This window comes from Procambarus clarkii, chromosome 30 (genome assembly GCF_040958095.1).
Source record: "Procambarus clarkii isolate CNS0578487 chromosome 30, FALCON_Pclarkii_2.0, whole genome shotgun sequence".
Classification (NCBI taxonomy): Eukaryota; Metazoa; Arthropoda; class Malacostraca; order Decapoda; family Cambaridae; genus Procambarus; species Procambarus clarkii.
In genome coordinates this window covers 21,500,202-21,519,022 of record NC_091179.1, presented here as the reverse complement: position 1 = coordinate 21,519,022, position 18,821 = coordinate 21,500,202, and positions in this window count along the sequence as shown.

Genomic DNA, 18,821 nt, shown 5'->3' with positions numbered 1-18,821 from the left:
GTGAAGACGGAAACGGAGAGCAGAAAGAGGGATGTGGTGAAGAGGAACAGGAACCGCAGGATTGGTAAAAGTTAAAGCACGACAGTGGCGAGAGGAAGGATGTTGCAAAGATCGTGCAAGATAGCGAAGGCAGTAGCGATCATGGCGATCCTGGAGTGACAGGAAGCCAGTGTCAACATATTAGCTGAGGACAGGAGTCGAACGAAAGGCACCAGAGCTGAGGCACAACCCAGTAAGGTGCAAAGCATCAAGACGGCGAAGAGTAGAAGGAGAAGGAGACGAGTAATCAGGGCAACCATAATCGAGCGTAGACAGGACGAGAGAGGAATGTAAAGCAAGGAGAGTGCGCCTATCCACTCCCCAAGACGTATGGGACAATACCCGAAGGAGGGAAGAGCCTTAGAGCACTCAACACGGAGGTAAGAGATATGGGGAGACCGAGACAAACGAGTGTGAAAGAATAACCCCAAAAGCTTTGCAGAATCTTTGTACTCAAGGGGATGACCATAAAGTGACAAAGAGGGACGAAGAACGACCCGTTTCCGAGGAAAAGTCATGGCACAAGTCTTAGTAGAAGAGAACTTGAAGTCATGATCGGTGGCCCAAGACGACAACATGGCATCAACCGCAAGTTGAAGCCGACGTTGAAGGAGAGGCGAATCATCACTCTGACAGCAAAGGGTGAGGTCATCGACATAGAGAGCGGAAAAGACCCCTGAAGGAAGAGAGGAAAGAAGACCATTGAGGGCAACCAGAAAAAGAGTAGTGCTCAGAACACTACCTTGGGGCACACCTTCGTATTCCTGAAAAGAGGCAGAGAGAGCGGTACCAAGCCTCACCCGAAAGGAATGACGAGAGAGGAAGCTGCGGAGAAAGAGAGGGAGATGACCACGAAGGCCAAAAGAATGAAGCTGGAATAGAATATGATAACGCCAAGTGGTGTCGTAAGCCTTTTCCAGGTCAAAAAGAACGGCAATAACGGAAGTCTTCGCAGCAAAAGCAGTACGAATATAGACCTCCAAGTTCACCAGGACATCTGTTGTGCTGCGGCACTTGCAGAAACCAAATTGAGAAGGGGAGAGGAGGTGATGGTGTTCCAGAAACCAAATCAGACGAACGTTAACCATACGTTCAAAGAGCTTGCAGACACGACTTGTGAGGGCAATAGGGCGAAAGTCCTTAGGGGAAGTACCCAGAGACCCCGGTTTGCGAACAGGGAGGACAACGGCATCGAGCCAGTCCACAATGACTGACGGCGACTCCCAGATCCGATTATACAGACTCAGTAAATACTGAGACGTGCACGGAGGGAGATGTCGAAGCATCTCATAATGAATCCCATCGGAGCCCGCTGCCGTAGAACCGCAGAGGGCCAGGGCAGAACGAAGTTCAGGGTGAAAGAACGGATCGTTATAGGGAACTCGAAGACGAGTCCAGAAATCGAAAGGACGAGATTCAAGGACAGGTTTACGAAGAAGGAATGATTGGGTTAGATGAAGACCAGAGCTAACAGAAGAAAAGTGGGAACCCAGTTCGGTAGCAACTTTCAACGGGTCCGCCAAAAGAGTACCATGGAGGTGAAGGACCGTGAACGAACTTACCCTCTATCTTGCGGATACGCTTCCAGATCTGTGGCAGAGGAGTTTCGGACGTAATGGTGAAGACATAAGACGCCCAACATACACGTTTAGGCGTACGAATGGCCCTATGGGCCACCACACTCACCTTCCAAAAAAAAAGAAAAGAATTGGCCGTCTGCCGACGGCGGTGTCTCTTGCAGGCTGCACGCTTACAGCGGACAGCCCGAGCACAATCTGCATTCCACCAGGGAACGCACTTCTGTGGACCCCGAGAGGAAGAGCGAGGAATAGAGCGGAGGGCAGCGTCGAAGACAGTGTCATGAAAAAGGAGGAGAGAGCGAGGGAGAGGCAGAAGGGAGAGGTCAGAGAGAGCAGCACTAAGGGTAAATAGGTTCCAGTCCGATTTAGCAAACTGCCACCTAGGGAAGGACAGGGGAGGGTGAAAAGAGAAAAAGGTAACAAGGATGGGGAAATGGTCACTGCCATGGAGGTCATCAAGAACCTGCCACGTGAAATCTAAGTAAAGAGAAGACGGGCAAAGAGAAAGATCAAGACAGGAAAGGGTGCGAGTCCGAGAGTCCAAATGCGTGGGCTCACCAGAATTCAAAAGAGACAGGGAAGAAGAGAGGATAAATGACTCAAGAAGGCGACCTCGGGTGCTCGTTAGAACATCACCCCAAAGGGAATGACGACAATTGAAATCACCCAGCAGGAGCACAGGCTCTGGCAAGGAGTCCAGTAGGCGTTTCAGATCAGGAAGAGAAAGCGGGACACTCGGGGGGAGATAAATGGAACAAACTGTGTACCATTTCCCCACAAAGATACGAGCAGCAGAACAATGGAGAGGCGAAGGAAAAAGTAAGGGGACAAAGGAAACATCAGAGCGAATCAAGAGAGCAGAAAATTAGGAGCCCCAGCAACAGCTGGGGGGGGGAGAAAAGAATAGCCACGAAAGCGACCAGGACGAGCACCAAGCATCGGCTCCTGGAGACATACACAAAGGGGCGAAAACCGCGAAATCAGAAGTTGGAGTTCAAGGAAATTGGCGTAATAACCTCGAACGTTCCATTGAAGAACAGACATCGACGAGAAGAGAAAGGACAACAACAGAGAATAAGGAAGGAACATAGGCAAAAGAGCAACATATCACGTTAAAGAAGATCAGGGTCGGGATCAGGGTCAGCAAAGAAAGGATTAGGGGGCATATGTAAACTGAGCAAAGATGGAGAGAAGGAAGCGGAAGAACAGACCAGCGGTGGACGGGGGGGTGGGGGGGGGTCCAGAGGAGGAAGAGGAGGAGCCAACCGAGAGGAGCAGTCAAGGACAGCAGCAAGAAGAGGGGAATAAGAAAGAGAAGGAACACACCTCAGCAAGGGCATAAACCGAGAGGGAAGCAAGGGGCAAAGAAACCTCCATAGCAGGAACAGGGGGCGGAACCACCGAAATGGGAGAGGAAGGAGCGATAGAGTCAGTATTAGGGGCCGAGGAAGAAAGCGAAGCCTTCTTACCCTCCGGGGAGGAGGAAGAAGAGGAGCCAGGCTTACTCTTCTGACTTAAAGAGACCGGCGTCCCAGCAACTACGTACCGGTCAACGGATTCCAGCGTCTCAATAGGAGAAGCTGAACGAGAGCACACACGACGGCCGTTAGGAGAGCGATGGACATCAGCCCGCACCGGCAGGCGGCGGGAAGAGTCAAGAGACGGAGGAGAAGGACGGAAATGAGGATCGGAGTTAGACGAGGAAGAAGACACAGGAGACATGACAGACCGGGTAGAAAGAGGGGGAACCCCAGACAGAGGACCAGGAGGGAGACCCTGCGAGACAGAACTCAAAGGAACAGAGGAGGGGGGCAGTGGGCGTATCAGGGTCCATGGCCCGGAAATGGTTGCGAGTCTGAGGAAGGTGGGAAGGACGAAGAGAGGAAGAGCACAACATACGAGCATAAGGTGGGAGCCGGTGAACCTGGCGCCTCGCCTCAGGAAAAGATAAACGCTCCCAGTGCTTCAAGTTGAGGACGGCTGCCTCAAGCCTGTAATGGATACACGTACGGGAGAAGGTAGGATGGGCCTGACCGTAGTTGAGGCAGCGTGCCTGGGGAGAAGTGCACTCCGACTTAGAGTGATCTTCGCCCCCACACAAAGGACAGAGAGAGACAGTCCCAGAGCAGCAGAGGGCACCATGCCCAAACCTCCAGCACTTGTTACAGAGCCTAGGAGAAGGAATGTACTCCTGGACAGAGCACCTGGCACCAGCAAGAATGACAGAGGATGGAAGGGTCCTACCATCAAAGGAAATCTTCACAACCCAAAGGGGTTGACGGCGACGACCACGAGGGGTACAAGTAAACAAGTCAACCTGGGGGACAGAATGGCCTTCGGCATCAAGGATATGCCGAATATCATCGTGGCAGTCCTGCAGATTCCGAACACCGGTCGCAACATGGGGCGGGAGGAGAATAGTGCCAATACTGGCATTCAACCGAGCGTTCTTTGAGACCCGAACAGGGATCTCGCCAAGGCAGGATAAGGCAGCCAAGCAGGAAACTGCATCCTGAGAAGGAGCAGAAACTACACGTGTACTGAGACGAGTGGGGTTGAAGGTAACAGATGCTTTCCCGTGGAAGGCATCCACCTAATCAACAAAATGCTGATGGAGGGAGAAATCGTCAAGAGGCGCAGAATCAAGAGGGAGGAGATCAAAGTATTTGGCCCATGAAGCGAGACCAAACAAGGCCTGATACGCATCAGTACGGGAAGGAATCGAGCGAGTGCGGCCGTGACGCAGACGGCGTTGAGAACCCCCAGAGGGAGAGAGGGGTTAAAAGGCACAGGAGTCACAATGAGAGACTTAGCCGCACCAGGGGACGAAGTGGTCACCACTGGGGGCTTGAGGCTCAACCAAACCACAGAGGAGGGAAGGGAGCTGGGGCAGGAAGTCAGGAGGGTCAAAGGAGGAGCAAGGTCGGGGTCCAACGCAGCGGGGGCTACAGAGCCCGGTCTTCCAATACAGGCCGACTCGGGGGCATGGTCCCTCACCCCACGTGCCTGAGAGGGTACAACAGAAACATTCAACGACATACAGACGAAGAGTGACAAATTCATCCACGAATGTGCCCCCATACCCACCATGGAGCCACAATTAGAGGCAGGACACCCAACAGGAAGCTATCGCCAATCATGCCGGGGCCCCTTAGGGGTGCGTCATGAATATACGCCCCACAAACGCCACCTTAAGAACCGTCAGTCCGTCGAGATCGGGTTCAGCAATGAAAGGGGGATTGACAATAAAAGGTTCCCCTCGCTCGAAACGTTGGGTACTTCAGTTCTACGGGTGCAAGAGTATGCCTCCTCAAGAACCCGGGTGTCAAAATAGAAAAAGTCCAAAGGAATAATCAAAACAAGCAAAAGGTCGGCAGGAAACGACAAGCAAATAGGAGAAGAGGGGGGAAAAAACGAAACAGAAGGAAAGGGAAAAGTCGTTCAGCACAATTAGAGAGGACAGCAGCAGGAGCACAAGGCCACAAAAGGACAGAGGACTGTCCCAAGGAGCGTCACACTCCGGCAGCCGCCCACTAAGCCCCCCCCCCTCATGGCATCAACGAGCTCAACTGGGAGGGGGGCTCCCCTAGCCCAAAGGTCAGTCCAACTCAGGCTTGCTGTGCTAACACTCTGAACTAGCTCCAGCAATTGGGCAATATCTGACTTCGCTTCCTCGTATCTACCAATTCAACCATGTATATTTGTGAACTTTGCAAGGCTCCTAAACTAGGACCATTCCACCTGTGCCAGACTAGATATGCTGAATGCAGGATACCCTTCACTGCCAATTCTCGGCATCAGTGTATTATTTAATGTATGCAGTGCAACCTGCGCTTAAACCAATCAAGGGACCCCACACCCGATATTAGTTTGCAATAATAGTTTATAAAAAATAGCTCACATTCTAGTTTTTTATACATTAGCAATTATGAAACACTGTAGCTAGATATAGTACTATAATCCGCAAGTAGTTACCGTACATCTGGCATCTCAGCAGATTTTTTTTTTACTTTTTACTTTTTTTTAAACAAAGTAAAAACAGCATACATCAACCATATAAAACAGTAAAGCACAGAATAACAAAGAACACAGAATGACAACAACACAGATAACAAGTAACATAGAGCAACATAACAAAAAAGTGAAAACAAAGAACAATAAAAAAATACATAGGAAAGTACATTATATACACATAAAAACAGCTAGGTAAAACAGCACAAACAGTGATCCATAAAGCACAAACAAACATGAGAACAACAGAGAAAGGAAATATAAAACAGAAAAACAAATAAGCATACAACAGGAAACATGAAAAAACACAGAATGACATGGTACAAAATAAATAAAAATCTAGTAACACAAGCCAACCTGAAGGGCTACACAAGCATTACTACATTCCAAGACATACAGGAAGTCATAACTGGAACAAACAGGAACCGGCAAACAAACACACACACACACACAAACAGCCCTAGAAACAACAAAATCAACAGAACACAAAACACACACAGCACAGCACAACCAAAAAAAAAAAAATTGCACTGGGAACACACACACAAGCACACCGCCCAACAGGGCTAAGCCGAACACGGAGACACGGAGGGTGATGTCATGGGCTTGTCTCATGTGATTCCTAGGGGCATCGGATTGAAGATGGCATGTCAAACGCCTCGTCAGCTTGGTCGACGTCATACCTATGTACTTTGATTGAAGATTACATCCATCGTTGGGGGCAAGTGTACATGTATACAACGCTTGACTACTGTAGAGGGTTCTCCGTCGGCTTCGGGCTGTTTTTGATAAGGAGTTCGAAAGTCTTCTTGGTTTTGTAGAATATTATCAGGTTTATGTTTTGGTTAGGAGTAATGCTTTTTACTCCTTTACGGATTATTTCTTTCATTATTCTTTCCTCTTTTATATGTTCACTGTGCATGGTTGATTTGTAATATAATTTTATTGGAGGTATTGTGGTTTCTGTTCTGAGTTCAGGATTATACCCATGGTCCAAGTGTCTTCTTATAGCAGCGTTTATTTCCGCGTTGCTATATCTGTTGTTCACCTATACCTGAGTTACTCTTTCAAACTCTCTACTCACGTTGCTCCATTCAGAGCAGTGGGTAAGCGCTCGACGAATATAAGCATTGAGAACACTGGCTTTGTATCTTTGGTGGCACTCACTTCTACCGTTCAGGCATAATCCTATGTTGGTGGGCTTAGGATATACGTTGGTGCTTAAAGAGGTTCCTGTTTTTGTTATTAGTACATCCAAGAATGGCAGACTGTTATTTTCACTATTTTCATGTGTGAATCGGAGTACTGACTCTCTCTCTCTAGATGGCTTTTTAGATCAATTAGTTCATCTGAGTCTTTTACTATTACGAATATGTCATCTACATAACGGCAATATACAGTTGGTTTTTGTCTGCTACTGAAAACTGTCTTCGATGGTTCCCATATAAAAATTAGCAAATAAGACTCCTAAGGGGGAGCCCATTGCTACTCCGTCAATTTGTAAATACATGTCTCCTTTTGGACTGATGAAAGGGGCTTCCTTTGTACATGCTTCGAGAAGACTCTTCAAGTGTGGCTCAGGTATGTCTAATTTGGGGGTGCTCTCGTCTCTGTATACTCTGTCCAGTATCATTCCTATGGTTGTGTCGACAGGGACGTTCGTAAATAGGGATTCGACGTCCAGGGAAGCAATCATTCCATCGGGCTGAGTAGATTTGATTAATTCTAGGAAATATGCTGGTGATTGTAGACTATACTTACTTGGAGTATATGGAGTTAGGAGTTCATTGAGTCTCTTTGCCAGGTGATAGGTTGGAGTTGGTATTTGGCTGATTATAGGGCGTAGTGGGTTACCTGGTTTGTGTGTCTTAACATTGCCAAAGGCATATCCTAAGCCATAGTCGCCTTGAAGTTTATGGAAATGCACACTACCTCTCTTTGCGTTGATTGCTGTAATTGTTTTGTTTACTTTCCGCTTAAGGTCTTCCACAGGGTTCCTCGTGATTCGTTGAAATTTGGTGTCAACACTAAGGATGTCGCTAATTTTGTTCATGTATTCTTGGGTAGGAATCAATACATATGCTGCTATCTTGTCGGCTTTTCTTATTGTTACGTCTTTCAGATTTTTTAGTTGTTTTGTTGCTTCTTTGAGTCGTGAGGTTAAGATTGTAGATGAATATGTTCCTCGTTTTTTCCCGCTTCTGGAAGTAGTTCAGCCTGAAGTGTGTCAGTGGTGATGACTTTTTTGTTGTCTTCTAGCTTATGGATGTCGTCCAGAAGCATTTCGATTTCCAGGCGTTTTTGATGCATCTTTGGTTTAGATATGAATTGACAATTTAGACCAAGATTTAAGAGGTCTCGTTGGTCCTGGGTAAGATCATAAGAAGTCAGGTTAATGTAGCCATCTTTAGGACGAGGGATCTTTAACTGTCCACCGTTTAGGGCTGTTAACTTACGGAGTGTCTTTGTTTTCACACGAGTTTTATGTTGTTTCAGGTTAAATAGTTCACTGTTGATGGTTTGCTTGAGTTGGATAGGGCTGTCGTACTGGGTCCATTTGTTTAACAGATGCTCAGCCTGCTCTGTAAGGGTTTTGAGGGCTTCCTTCTTCTTGTTTAGTTGATGCCGTATGAGCTCTTGCCTATACCTATAGGTAAACTCTGAATTGCGGACTGCTGGGTCATGTGGGTTTATATTGGTGTATACTGGCAGCAGGTTTTCTTTCAAACATGTCTCATTGAATATGACCGCATATTCTGTATTTACTATCTTCTGATTTAGGGCATTTTTGTAATTTGCACAACGTTTCGAACCTCCATGGTTCATTCTCAAGTGAAAAGAATTTTCAGGTTTTCAGAAAAGAATTTATCGGCATAGACGACATTGGTCTCTTTTAAAGCATTCTGCTTTGTGTCTGGAGAGTTTCTCATGAGTAGGTTGGCCATTTTTTTGGTTTCATAGTAAATCGTCAATTGTATCTTCTGCCTTCAAATTCCCACTTGGGGACTGTAAGCCTCAAAGAACTCAGTATATTGGCAAGACAACAACATCTCTTTCCAGGCGATTAACGATGCATAAGCAACAGGGCTCCATTAAGGACCATATAATCTCTTCCCACAACCAGACCATCACCAGAGAAGTCTTAACAGAAAACACAGAAATCATCGATAGATACAGCGATAGCAGGCGGCTTGATATCTGCGAGGCACTACACATCAAGAAGTCAACACCAGCAACCAACAGCCAATTAATGCACAACTATATTCTACCCACTTCAAGACTCCACAACAATATAGAAGCATCAAGAAATATGGGCCAATAGGCCCTTTGCAGTTACTTCCATTCTTCCCTTTAATTTACCCAATATTATACCCATTGTTTCGTGTTCTGTCTTGTGTTGAAAGTTTGTTTTCACCTCATCCAAAACTGTTGTAACGTATCACCTCACCTAAATGCAGGTATATAAGATGAAAGCCAGTTTAAGTTATAGCATAGTAGAACTCTGTTTAGTGTTTGCAGATTATAGTTGTGTGTGTGTAAACTAAAGTGTTTGAAAATGTAATAAGTTATTACGAAACGCTTTCAAGTGTCGCATTAGACTAGAAATAAAAATGAATTTTGGAGAATTGGTTTTTCAATTACCATCGACAGTGAAAAGAAACATAAGAAATATTGAGAAAATTAGTGTTAGAATTATTAATCTTACTTTTTCGGTCATATATAATAATATATGTTTACAAGAAAGACTGCTACCAAAATATACAAATATTAAAACGCACGACGCTGCAGCAAGGAATCAAGCCTTCACTATAAAATATTGCCAAGATCTGATTCGAAATCAGATACACAAGGCAGAAAATGAAATCAAAGACATCAAAACGCAACTACTTCATGCTACAAACCAATGGAGAAAACAGCAACATCGACGAACACCTCCGTACTCGTATCGAGCAACACCTCGACATCACTACAGCACCGAAATCAGGATAATCAAGAAACTAACAACATTATATGGAGGACCTATGGCGATTCCACTACCAAGAGACGGCTTCCTGAACCTTGCTGGAATCAACCTCGCTGATGACCAAGTCACTCTCCTAAATCTGGGTATAAACTGTCACATTATGTCCAGACCAAGTGAGATGGCCCGGAAAGTGGAGTTGGAGATCCTTTTGGACGACATATTCGACCTTGAGACACAAATGGTCACCACCAAAGACACCTTACAAGCAGAACTTATTGCAGAAGGAGGAAAGAATTGAGGCAACTACAGAAGCCCCAGTAGAAGCAACTACTGTCCCCCGAGCTCAAAGCGGCAGATAAGAGCCTTCGTGAGAACAAGGAGATAGTCGTCAGGAGAGGTGACAAGATGCCAATATAAGTCATTCTTAAAAAAGACGAATACCTGGCGAAAATGAACCTCATACTCTCTGACCAAACTAAATTCCAAAGGCTAACGAAGGACACTACAGCCGAATTGAAAACAAAGGTCAACAAATTGATCGAAACTGTGAACGCCAAGAAATCCAGATTCCACCTGCCAAAAATTATTGAGGAATATAAACCTGGATACGCGAATGGAAATGTCAAGACACACAAGCCTGGAAACCCACTTCGGCCAATCATCAGCCAGATACCCACACCCACGTACAGACTGGCGAAGCGACTCAACGGCTTGCTGACTCTTTATGTCCCTTGCGCCTTCAGCCTGAAGTCTCCAAAGGAATTTGTTGACTTACTGCAGGGAACACGGGCCACAGGGATAAGAGCCTTGTTGGACATAGAATCACTGTTGACCAATGTACCTGTGGATGAAACAATCGGGATGATAGCGGACAGAGTGTATCGTGATCCGGCCTGTACTCCTCTTGACATACCAGAAAACATTCTAAGGAAACTACTCCAAGCTTGTACTAAAGAGGCACCCTTCTTGAGCCCGGATGGGTACATGTATAAGCAAGTAGATGAGGTCGCCATGAATTCTCCCCTAGGTGTCCTGTTTGCGAACTTCAACATGGGTACCATCGAACAAAAGGTCTTAGTCGACATGAACTTGAAACCGGCCATATACTGCAGGTATGTTGACGACATTTTTACACAGGTACCTGATGTCAGACATCTGCAGGAGCTGAAGGAGGCCTTTGAGCGGAATTCTGTGTTGCGTTTCACTTATGAGATGGAGAAGGATGGGAAGCTGCCCTTTCTAAATGTAACAGTGCTGGAAAGGAGCGGAGGTTTCCACACTGCAGTCTACACTAAGGAAACAAACATAGGAATGTGCCTCAATGCCAACAGTGACTGCCCAGACAGGTACAAGAGGAGTGTTGTTAATGCTTATGTCGACCGTGCTCTCAGCCACAGCTCAGGATGGAAGCAAGTCGATAAAGAACTCTGTAGGGTAAAGCAGGTCCTAGTCAACAACGGCTTCTCCAATGGTTTCGTTGAAGACATCATAAGAAGGAAAGTGAAAAGCCACGCAACCTCTGAAGAGACAACTAACACAACACCTATACCCCCTATTAGACTATTTTACAGGAACTTCTTTTCCACAGCTCATAAAACGGAGGAAAGGGTCCTGAAAGATATTGTTAATAGGAACGTTATCCCCACAGACAAAAGTCAGAAGATACAATTGACAATTTACTATAAAACCAAAAAAAAACGGCCAACCTACTCATGAGAAACTCTCCAGACACAAAGCAGAACGCTTTAAAAGAGACCAATGTCGTCTTTGCCCTCAAATGCCCACTTGGGGACTGTAAGCCTCAAAGAACTCAGTATGTAGGCAAGACAACAACATCTCTTTCCAGACGATTAACGATGCATAAGCAACAGGGTTCCATTAAGGAACATATAATCTCTTCCCACAACCAGACCATCACCAGAGAAGTCTTAACAGAAAACACAGAAATCATCGATGGATACAGCGATAGCAGGCGGCTTGATATCTGCGAGGCACTAAACATCAAGAAGTCAACACCAGCAATCAACAGCCAATTAATGCACAACTATATTCTACCCACTTCAAGACTCCGCACCAATATAGAAGCATCAAGAAATATGGGTCAATAGGCCCTTTGCAGTTATTTCCATTCTTCCCTTTAATTTACCCAATATTATACCCATTATTTCATGTTCTGTCTTGTGTTGAAAGTTTGTTTTCACCTCATCCAAAACTGTTGTAACATATCACCTAACCCATAATGCGGGTATAAAATAAAATGAAAGCTGTTTAAATCATAGCATATTAAGAACTATCTTTAGTTTTCGGTCATATTTAATAATATATGTCTACAGGAAAGACTGCTACTAAAATATACTAATATATATATATATATATATATATATATATATATATATATATATATATATATATATATATATATATATATATATATATATATATCAATATATATATATATATATTAGTATATATAGTAATCAATATATATATATATATATTAGTATATTTTGGTAGCAGTCTTTCCTGTAGACATATATTATTAAATATGACCGAAAACTAAAGATAGTTCTTAATATGCTATAATTTAAACAGCTTTCATTTTATTTTATACCCGCATTATGGGTGAGGTGATTTGTTACAACGGTTATATATATATATATATATATATATATATATATATATATATATATATATATATATATATATATATATATATATATATATATATATATATATATATATATATATATATATACATATATATATATATACATATATATATATATATATATATATATATATATATATATATATATATATATATATGTATATATATATATATATATATATATATATATATATATATATATATATATATATACATATATATATATATATATATATATATATATATATATATATATATATATATATATATATATATATATATATATATATATATATTAGTATATTTTGGTAGCAGTCTTTCCTGTAGACATATATTATTAAATATGACCGAAAACTAAAGATTGTTCTTACTATGCTATGATTTAAACAGCTTTCATTTTATTTTATACCCGCATTATGGGTGAGGTGATATGTTACAACAATTTTGGATGATGTGAAAACAAACTTTCAACACAAGACAGAACACGAAATAATGGGTATAATATTGGGTAAATTAAAGGGAAGAATGAAAATAACTGCAAAGGGCCTATTGGCCCATATTTCTTGATGCTTCTATATTGGTGCGGAGTCTTGAAGTGGGTAGAATATAGTTGTGCATTAATTGGCTGTTGATTGCTGGTGTTGACTTCTTGATGTGTAGTGCCAGGCAGATATCAAGCCGCCTGCTATCGCTGTATCTATCGATGATTTCTGTGTTTTCTGTTAAGACTTCTCTGGTGATGGTCTGGTTGTGGGAAGAGATTATATGTTCCTTAATGGAACCCTGTTGCTTATGCATCGTTAATCGTCTGGAAAGAGATGTTGTTGTCTTGCCTACATACTGAGTTCTTTGAGGCTTACAGTCCCCAAGTGGGCATTTGAGGGCAAAGACGACATTGGTCTCTTTTAAAGCGTTCTGCTTTGTGTCTGGAGAGTTTCTCATGAGTAGGTTGGCCGTTTTTTTTTGTTTTTACTGTAAATTGGTAATTGTATCTTCTGACTTTTGTCTGTGGGGATAACATTCCTATTAACAATATCTTTCAGGACCCTTTCCTCCGTTTTATGAGCTGTGGAAAAGAAGTTCCTGTAAAATAGTCTAATAGGGGGTACAGGTGTTGTGTTAGTTGTCTCTTCAGAGGTTGCATGGCATTTCACCTTCCTTCTTATGATGTCTTCAACGAAACCATTGGAGAAGCCGTTGTTGACTAGGACCTGCTTAACCCTACAGAGTTCTTTATCGACTTGCTTCCATCCTGAGCTGTGGCTGAGAGCACGGTCGACATAAGCGTTAACAACACTCCTCTTGTACCTGTCTGGGCAGTCACTGTTGGCATTGAGGCACATTCCTATGTTTGTTTCCTTAGTGTAGACTGCAGTGTGGAAACCTCCGCTCCTTTCCAGGACTGTTACATTTAGAAAGGGCAGCTTCCCATCCTTCTCCATCTCATAAGTGAAACGCAACAGAATTCCGCTTAAAGGCCTCCTTCAGCTCCTGCAGATGTCTGACATCAGGTACCTGTGTAAAAATGTCGTCAACATACCTGCAGTATATGGCCAGGTTTCAAGTTCATGTCGACTAAGACCTTTTGTTCGATGGTACCAATGTTGAAGTTCGCAAACAGGACACCTAGGGGAGAACTCATGGCGACCCCATCTACTTGCTTGTACATGTGCCCATCCGGGCTCAAGAAGGGTGCCTCTTTAGTACAAGCTTGGAGTAGTTTCCTTAGAATGTTTTCTGGTATGTCAAGAGGAGTACAGGCCGGATCACGATACACTCTGTCCGCTATCATCCCGATTGTTTCATCCACAGGTACATTGGTCAACAGTGATTCTATGTCCAACGAGGCTCTTATCCCTGTGGCCCGTGTTCCCTGCAGTAAGTCAACAAATTCCTTTGTAGACTTCAGGCTGAAGGCGCAAGGGACATAAAGAGTCAGCAAGCCGTTGAGTCGCTTCGCCAGTCTGTACGTGGGTGTGGGTATCTGGCTGATGATTGGCCGAAGTGGGTTTCCAGGCTTGTGTGTCTTGACATTTCCATACGCGTACCCAGGTTTGTATTCCCCAATAATTTTTGGCAGGTGGAATCTGGATTTCTTGGCGTTCACAGTTTCGATTAATTTGTTGACCTTTGCTTTCAATTCGGCTGTAGTGTCCTTCGTTAGCCTTTGGAATTTAGTTTGGTCAGAGAGTATGAGGTTCATTTTCGCCAGATATTCGTCTTTTTTAAGAATGACTTATATTGGCCTCATGTCACCTCTGCTGATGACTATCTCCTTGTTCTCACGAAGGCTCTTAGCTGCCGCTTTGAGCTCGGTGGACAGTAGTTGCTTCTACTGGGGCTTCTGTAGTTGCCTCGATTCTTTCCTCCTTCTGCAATAAGTTCTGCTTGTAAGGTGTCTTTGGTGGTGACCTTTTGTGTCTCGAGGTCGAATATGTCGTCCAAAAGGATCTCCAACTCCACTTTCCGGGCCATCTCACTTGGTCTGGACATAATGTGACAGTTTATACCCAGATTTAGGAGAGTGACTTGGTCATCAGCGAGGTTGATTCCAGCAAGGTTCAGGAAGCCGTCTCTTGGTAGTGGAATCGCCATAGGTCCTCCATATAATGTTGTTAGTTTCTTGATTATCCTGGTTTCGGTGCTGTAGTGATGTCGAGGTGTTGCTCAATACGAGTACAGAGGTTTTCTTCGATGTTGCTGTTTTCTCCATTGGTTTGTAGCATGAAGTAGTTGCGTTTTGATGTCTTTGATTTCATTTTCTGCCTTGTGTATCTGATTTCGAATCAGATCTTGGCAATATTTTATAGTGAAGGCTTGATTCCTTGCTGCAGCGTCGTGCGTTTTAATATTAGTATATTTTGGTAGCAGTCTTTCTTGTAAACATATATTATTATATATGACCGAAAAAGTAAGATTAATAATTCTAACACTAATTTTCTCAATATTTCTTATGTTTCTTTTCACTGTCGATGGTAATTGAAAAACCAATTCTCCAAAATTCATTTTTATTTCTTGTCTGACGCGACACTTGAAAGCGTTTCGTAATAACTTATTACATTTTCAAACACTTTAGTTTACACACACACAACTATAACCTGCAAACACTAAACAGAGTTCTACTATGCTATAACTTAAACTGGCTTTCATCTTATATACCTGCATTTAGGTGAGGTGATACGTTACAACAGTTCTGGATGAGGTGAAAACAAACTTTCAACACAAGACAAAACACGAAACAATGGGTATAATATTGGGTAAATTAAAGGGAAGAATGGAAGTAACTGCAAAGGGCCTATTGGCCCATATTTCTTGATGCTTCTATATTGTTGTGGAGTCTTGAAGTGGGTAGAATATAGTTGTGCATTAATTGGCTGTTGGTTGCTGGTGTTGACTTCTTGATGTGTAGTGCCTCGCAGATATCAAGTCGCCTGCTATCGCTGTATCTATCGATGATTTCTGTGTTTTCTGTTAAGACTTCTCTGGTGATGGTCTGGTTGTGGGAAGAGATTATATGGTCCTTAATGGAGCCTTGTTGCTTATGCATCGTTAATCGCCTGGAAAGAGATGTTGTTGTCTTGCCAATATACTGAGTTCTTTGAGGCTTACAGTCCCCAAGTGGGAATTTGAAGGCAGAAGATACAATTGACGATTTACTATGAAACCAAAAAAATGGCCAACCTACTCATGAGAAACTCTCCAGACACAAAGCAGAATGCTTTAAAAGAGACCAATGTCGTCTATGCCGATAAATTCTTTTCTGAAAACCTGAAAATTCTTTTCACTTGAGAATGAACCATGGAGGTTCGAAACGTTGTGCAAATTACAAAAATGCCCTAAATCAGAAGATAGTAAATACAGAATATGCGGTCATATTCAATGAGACATGTTTGAAAGAAAACCTGCTGCCAGTATACACCAATATAAACCCACATGACCCAGCAGTCCGCAATTCAGAGTTTACCTATAGGTATAGGCAAGAGCTCATACGGCATCAACTAAACAAGAAGAAGGAAGCCCTCAAAACCCTTACAGAGCAGGCTGAGCATCTGTTAAACAAATGGACCCAGTACGACAGCCCTATCCAACTCAAGCAAACCATCAACAGTGAACTATTTAACCTGAAACAACATAAAACTCGTGTGAAAACAAAGACACTCCGTAAGTTAACAGCCCTAAACGGTGGACAGTTAAAGATCCCTCGTCCTAAAGATGGCTACATTAACCTGACTTCTTATGATCTTACCCAGGACCAACGAGACCTCTTAAATCTTGGTCTAAATTGTCAATTCATATCTAAACCAAAGATGCATCAAAAACGCCTGGAAATCGAAATGCTTCTGGACGACATCCATAAGCTAGAAGACAGCAAAAAAGTCATCACCACTGACACACTTCAGGCTGAACTACTTCCAGAAGCGGGAAAAAACGAGGAACATATTCATCTACAATCTTAACCTCACGACTCAAAGAAGCAACAAAACAACTAAAAAATCTGAAAGACGTAACAATAAGAAAAGCCGACAAGATAGCAGCATATGTATTGATTCCTACCCAAGAATACATGAACAAAATTAGCGACATCCTTAGTGTTGACACCAAATTTCAACGAATCACGAGGAACCCTGTGGAAGACCTTAAGCGGAAAGTAAACAAAACAATTACAGCAATCAACGCAAAGAGAGGTAGTGTGCATTTCCATAAACTTCAAGGCGACTATGGCTTAGGATATGCCTATGGCAATGTTAAGACACACAAACCAGGTAACCCACTACGCCCTATAATCAGCCAAATACCAACTCCAACCTATCACCTAGCAAAGAGACTCAATGAACTCCTAACTCCATATACTCCAAGTAAGTATAGTCTACAATCACCAGCATATTTCCTAGAATTAATCAAATCTACTCAGCCCGATGGAATAATTGCTTCTCTGGACGTCGAATCCCTATTTACGAACATCCCTGTCGACACAACCATAGGAATGATACTGGACAGAGAATACAGAGACGAGAGCACCCCCAAATTAGACATACCTGAGCCACACTTGAAGAGTCTTCTCGAAGCATGTACAAAGGAAGCCCCTTTCATCAGTCCACAAGGAGACATGTATTTACAAATTGACGGAGTAGCAATGGGCTCCCCCTTAGGAGTCTTATTTGCTAATTTTTATATGGGAACCATCGAAGACAGTTTTCAGTAGCAGACAAAAACCAACTGTATATTGCCGTTATGTAGATGACATATTCGTAATAGTAAAAGACTCAGATGAACTAATTGATCTAAAAAGCCATCTAGAGAGAGAGAGTCAGTACACCGATTCACACATGAAAATAGTGAAAATAACAGTTTGCCATTCTTGGATGTACTAATAACAAAAAAAGGAACCTCCTTAAGCACCAACGTATATCCTAAGCCCACCAACATAGGATTATGCCTGAACGGTACAAGTGAGTGCCACCAAAGATACGAAGCCAGTGTTCTCAATGCTTATATTCGTCGAGCGCTTACCCACTGCTCTGAATGGAGCAACGTGAGTAGAGAGTTTGAAAGAGTAACTCAGGTATTGGTGAACAACAGATATAGCAACGCGGAAATAAACGCTGCTATAAGAAGACACTTGGACCGTGGGTATAATCCTGAACCCAGAACAGAAACCACAATACCTCCAATAAAATTATATTACAAATCAACCATGCACAGTGAACATATAAAAGAGGAAAGAATAATGAAAGAAATAATCCGTAAAGGAGTAAAAAGCATTACTCCTAACCAAAACATAAACCTGATAATATTCTACAAAACCAAGAAGACTTTCGAACTCCTTATCAAGAACAGCCCGAAGCCGACGGAGAACCCTCTACAGTAGTCAAGCGTTGTATACATGTACACTTGCCCCCAACGAAGGATATAATCTTCAATCAAAGTACATAGGTATGACGTCGACCAAGCTGACGAGGCGTTTGACATGCCATCTTCAATCCGATGCCCCTAGGAATCACATGAGACAAGCCCATGACATCACCCTAACAAGAGAAATGTTGAACAAAAATACCTGTATAATAGACAAAACTCAAGATGCAAGAAGATTACAAATTCTTGAAGCAATTCACATAAGAATAGAACAACCTACCATGAACACCCAAATCACAGAACTATTTACTCTACCCACCATGAGAGTAAGGACAAGACCAGAACATAACGATGCCAACACAGAAGACACTGTTCAACATAATAGGCCAATTACACTGGATTAATCTTTGTATGTAGATAGCAGCTGCCTCGTATGGGTCAATAGGCCTACCGTAATTACCTCTATTCTTATGTTCATATGTTTCACCCCACCCCCTTTATCCCTTATGTATCCCCTCATGTTTTCACCTTTATTGTCTTATCACCTGACCCAGTGCGGGTATAAAATCAACCAAACCTAAAAATTCTTTTCAATTGAGAATGAACCATGGAGGTTCGAAACGTTGTGCAAATTGTATAAATAAGTGTAATACATTCTATAGTAATTCACTTCTTTTCTTCACCTTGAAATTACGAAAATGAGATT